Source organism: Syngnathus scovelli, unplaced genomic scaffold (genome assembly GCF_024217435.2).
Source record: "Syngnathus scovelli strain Florida unplaced genomic scaffold, RoL_Ssco_1.2 HiC_scaffold_58, whole genome shotgun sequence".
Lineage (NCBI taxonomy): Eukaryota > Metazoa > Chordata > Actinopteri > Syngnathiformes > Syngnathidae > Syngnathus > Syngnathus scovelli.
This window is the reverse complement of record NW_026061639.1, coordinates 120001-125669: the sequence shown is the minus strand read 5'-3', so window position 1 is coordinate 125669 and position 5669 is coordinate 120001.

Sequence of the window (5669 nt, the reverse complement as noted above, 5' to 3'; positions counted from 1 at the left end):
CTCTTCCCCTGGAAGTGCGGCCAAGTTTGGCGAATATTTCCTAAGTGCCAACGGCTGCTCCGCCGTAAAGCGTCCGACTCGGCTGGTTCCCGATGTCGGCCAGAATAAGTGGAAATTCGGCCTCTTCCCCTGGAGGTCAGTTGAAGTTTAACGAATATTTTCTAAGTGCCAACGGCTGCTCCGCCGTAAAGCGTCCGACTCGGCTGGTTCCCGATGTCGGCCAGAACAAGTGAAAATTCGGCCTCTTCCCCTGGAAGTGCGGCCAAGTTAAGGCAAATATTTCCTAAGTGCCAACGGCTGTTCCGCCGTAAAGGGTCCGACTCGGCTGGTTCCCGATGTCGGCCAGAACAAGTGAAAATTCGGCCTCTTCCCCTGGAGGTCAGTTGAAGTTTAACGAATATTTTCTAAGTGCCAACGGCTGCTCCGCCGTAAAGCGTCCGACTCGGCTGGTTCCCGATGTCGGCCAGAACAAGTGAAAATTCGGCCTCTTCCCCTGGAGGTCCGTTCAAGTTTAACGAATATTTTCTAAGTGCCAACGGCTGCTCCGCCGTAAAGCGTCCGACTCGGCTGGTTCCCGATGTCGGCCAGAACAAGTGAAAATTCGGCCTCTTCCCCTGGAGGTCAGTTGAAGTTTAACGAATATTTTCTAAGTGCCAACGGCTGCTCCGCCGTAAAGCGTCCGACTCGGCTGGTTCCCGATGTCGGCCAGAACAAGTGAAAATTCGGCCTCTTCCCCTGGAGGTCAGTTGAAGTTTAACGAATATTTTCTAAGTGCCAACGGCTGCTCCGCCGTAAAGCGTCCGACTCGGCTGGTTCCCGATGTCGGCCAGAACAAGTGAAAATTCGGCCTCTTCCCCTGGAGGTCCGTTCAAGTTTGGGGAATATTTTCTAAGTGCCAACGGCTGCTCCGCCTTAAAGCGTCCGACTCGGCTGGTTCCCGATGTCGGCCAGAACAAGTGAAAATCCGGCCTCTTCCCCTGGAAGTCCGGCCGAGTTAAGGCAAATATTTCCTAAGTGCCAACGGCTGCTCAGCCTTAAAGGGCCCGACTCGGCTGGTTCCCGATGTCGGCCAGAAGAAGTGACAATTCGGCCTCTTCCCCTGGAGGTCTTTTCAAGTTTAACGAATATTTTCTGAGTGCCAACGGCTGCTCCGCCTTAAAGCGTCCGACTCGGCTGGTTCCCGATGTCGGCCAGAACAAGTGACAATTCGGCCTCTTCCCCTGGAGGTCCTTTCAAGTTTAACGAATATTTTCTAAGTGCCAACGGCTGCTCCGCCGTAAAGCGTCCGACTCGGCTGGTTCCCGATGTCGGCCAGAACAGGTGAAAATTCGGCCTCTTCCCCTGGAGGTCCGTTCAAGTTTGGCGAATATTTTCTAAGTGCCAACGGCTGCTCCGCCTTAAAGTGTCCGACTCGGCTGGTTCCCGATGTCGGGCAGAACAAGTGACAATTCGGCCTCTTCCCCTGGAAGTCCGGCCGAGTTTGGCGAATATTTTCTAAGTGCCAACGGCTGCTCCGCCGTAAAGAGTCCGACTCGGCTGGTTCCCGATGTCGGCCAGAAAAAGTGACAATTCGGCCTCTTCCCCTGGAGGTCCTTTGAAGTTTAGCGAATATTTTCTAAGTGCCAACGGCTCTTGCGCCGAAAAGCGTCCGCCTCGGCTGGTTCCCGCGGTCGGCCGTAATAGGCGAAAATTCGGCCTCTTCCCCTGGAGCGACCTCCAAATTTGGGCGAAATTTTTTCTAAGTGCCTAAAGGTACCAGGGGTTTGGGTACCAGGGGTGCATTACCAACTGGTCTTTTGTCAACCCATGTACTTTTTCTAGAGTACATGGGTTGGTCCCCCCACTTAGTGTACTCATCACTTTACCCCCCTTTCGCAAAATATAGTCAGAACGAGCATGGGGGACGCAATTGTTTTCCATGCAAATCAATTGGGCCTGGTCCGAGCGCTGGTAACGGCCGCCAGCAAGCGTCCCCTGCTCGGATAGCAGAACTGAAGAAGGCACGGCACTTCCAGAGAGAGAGAGAAAATTTTCTAAGTGCCACATTTCTCAAAAATTTTCAAAGTGCCACATCTCTCAAAAAATTTCTAAGTGCCACATCTCTCAAAAAATTTCTAAGTGCCACATCTCTCAAAAAATTTCTAAGTGCCACATCTCTCAAAAACTTTCAAAGTGCCACATCTCTGAAAAACTTTCTAAGTGCCACGTCTCTGAAAAATTTTCTAAGTGCCACGGCACGGCTGTGAAATATTCAAAGTCCTACAGGCATTGGCAGAATGCGCGGACGGCCGTCTGCTCCCGGCGGCCGCCGCGAAGCTACTACCCCCTCCCGGGGACGGCTGTCTGCTCCCGGCAGCCGTCCTTACCCCCCTCCCCCGTTTGCACCGCCTGAAGTTAGACCCGCCTTGGTAGGGCCCCCACCGGCCCCGGCTCGCCGGCGTTGGGTGGACGGTTCCTGCCCACTTGCGGGTCCCGGTCGCTTGGCAACCGACCGGGGAGGACCAGCCGCCTCCTTAAACACAGGCTGGAAGGGAAATCCGGTCAAGCTACGGAGGACCGGCCGCCTCCTTAAACACAGGCCGGAAGGGAAATCCGATCAAGCTACGGAGGACCGGTCGCCTCCCTAAACACAGGCCGGGCAAAAATCTGCGAATGGGCCCGTCAAGGGTAGTGGGTCATCCAAGGTGGGAGGTACCGGCCGCCTCCTTAAACACAGGCCGGGCAAAAATCTGCGAATGGGCCCGTCAAGGGTAGTGGGTCATCCAAGGTGGGAGGTACCGGCCGCCTCCTTAAACACAGGCCGGGCAAAAATCTGCGAATGGCCCGTCAAGGGTAGAAGGTCATCCAAGGAGGGAGGTACCGGCCGCCTCCTTAAACACAGGCCGGGCAAAAATCTGCGAATGGCCCGTCAAGGGTTGTTGGTCATCCAAGGAGGGAGGTACCGGCCGCCTCCTTAAACACAGGCCGGGCAAAAATCTGCGAATGGCCCGTCAAGGGTTGTTGGTCATCCAAGGAGGGAGGTACCGGCCGCCTCCTTAAACACAGGCCGGGCAAAAATCTGCGAACGGCCCGTCAAGGGTTCTGTCTCATCCAAGAAAGGGGTACCGGCCGCCTCAGAGGCCGGAGCGAAGGGGGCGAAAGGCTGTCGATGGGGAAGGATCGGGGCCACGGCTAATCTAGCGATGCCCGCGTCGGGCGGTCACTCCGACGAATGAGCGGGGCCGAATCCGGCGCGAGGCGGCCTTCAGGCACGTGGTTCGAGACGACCTCACCCGGCTCTAGCCCGGAGGATCGGAGGCAACGGCCGTCTCCTTAAGCTAAGGCCGGACGAAAATCTGCGGATGCGGTCCATCCAAGGCAGACGGAGGTACCGGCCGCCTCGGTAAACAATGCCCGGGCAAAAATCTGCGAACGGCCCGTCAAGGGTTCTGTCTCATCCAAGAAAGGGGTACCGGCCGCCTCAGAGGCCGGAGCGAAGGGGGCGAAAGGCTGTCGATGGGGAAGGATCGGGGCCACGGCTAATCTAGCGATGCCCGCGTCGGGCGGTCACTCCGACGAATGAGCGGGGCCGAAGTGTAGGCGGCCTTCAGGCACGTGGTTCGAGACGACCTCACCCGGCTCTAGCCCGGAGGATCGGAGGCAACGGCCGTCTCCTTAAGCTAAGGCCGGACGAAAATCTGCGGATGCGGTCCATCCAAGGCAGACGGAGGTACCGGCCGCCTCGGTAAACAGAGGCCGGGCAAAAATCTGCGAACGGCCCGTCAAGGGTTCTGTCTCATCCAAGAAAGGGGTACCGGCCGCCTCAGAGGCCGGAGCGAAGGGGGCGAAAGGCTGTCGATGGGGAAGGATCGGGGCCACGGCTAATCTAGCGATGCCCGCGTCGGGCGGTCACTCCGACGAATGAGCGGGGCCGAATCCGGCGCGAGGCGGCCTTCAGGCACGTGGTTCGAGACGACCTCACCCGGCTCTAGCCCGGAGGATCGGAGGCAACGGCCGTCTCCTTAAGCTAAGGCCGGACGAAAATCTGCGGATGCGGTCCATCCAAGGCAGACGGAGGTACCGGCCGCCTCGGTAAACAGAGGCCGGGCAAAAATCTGCGAATGGTCCGTCAAGGATTCTGTCTCATCCAAGAAAGGGGGTACCGGCCGCCTTACTAACAGGCCGGAGTACAGGGGGCGAAAGGCTGTCGATGGGGAAGGATCGGGGCCACGGCTAATCTAGCGATGCCCGCGTCGGGCGGTCACTCCGACGAATGAGCGGGGCCGAATCCGGCGCGAGGCGGCCTTCAGGCACGTGGTTCGAGACGACCTCACCCGGCTCTAGCCCGGAGCGAAAAACACTCTTATAACCTGACCGACATGCGCCCATGACCCGCCTTGGTAGGGCCCCCACCGGCCCCGGCTACCGCCGGCGTTGGGTGGACGGTTCCTCCCCACTTGCGGGTCGCACTCCAGCGCTACGGCCGCCGCGCGAGCGCGCGCCCCGCGCCGCCCGCGCAGGCCTAGCGCGAACCGTACGGCAGCGAAACCGAGACGCCCCGGCTCAACCTCACCCAGAGGCCATCCACGGAGGCCGAGCGCGCGATCCGACTTGCGGCACGCCACGTGGGCGTCCGCCGGCCGCGCCGGTCGACCGCGAAACCGATTTCTCAAAGACCAAGCCCGAGTCCCAACCTCCGCACATATCCGCACACGCCTTCCCGACCACCGCGAAGCGGGAGGCGTCTATCGTGGCCGCCGGGGCGTATGACCCCTCCGCGTGAGGCGTGCGGGCTCGGGGGGGCCGCAACGACCGAGTCTGACTCGGACGGGGCGCAGCTTCCCTCCCGGTCGCAGCATCAGCGCCGAACGCGCGACGTCACCAGCCCCCCGGAACGGTTCGTCGGGAGCGCGGCAATGGCCCACATCTCACCTCGCCAGCCGGCCGCAGCGGGCCGCGCCGAACCGAGTCTGACTCGGGGTGCGCACAGTCCCGTCTGGGTCACGGAGGCGACGAGCTGTGACCGCCACCGTCGCCCCTACGTCCTTCCGGATCCCCCCAGCGCCGACAAAACTCCGCATCCTGGCCGCATCGCGTGACCGGGCGGGCCGCAACGACCGAGTCTGACTCGGACGGGGCGCAGCTTCCCGCCTCGGGCCATCGCAAAGCGTGCCTCGCGCGGGCAAAGTCGCCGGCGCAGCGCCGCGCCCCTCGACAAGAGCGAGCCTCAGCCGGGCCGCGACGACCGAGTCTGACTCGGACGGAGCGCAGCTTCCCGCCTGGGTTACCGCTAGTCGCCGGGCCGACGGCGCCCATCCCCGGACCCCGCCGTTCCCTCGCGGTTTATCCTAAGCCGCCTGCCTTAGCCCAACCGACGTGCCAACCCCCCCGTTGCCGAGTTCGCTCTTCCCGAGCCGCGTCCCCCCGACAATTCCGTCCGTGACCGTCCCGCCCCGCGGCGATCCGCTCTGCCCCAGCAGCCGGCGAGTCAGCGTCCTACGGGTCTGATCTGGCCGCAGTCCGAGCTCCGGGCAGGCACAGCGGCGTCGCGCGGGCGCGGTCGGCGCTCGGAGGCAGCGTCGGGACCGGACCGGCTCCCCGCGGAGACGCTTACGGAGCGCGGCCCGGCACCTCTCGTTACGGCGAAGGTTCAGGCAGAGGCCGTTTGGACCCGTGCCGGCCGGAGGGCT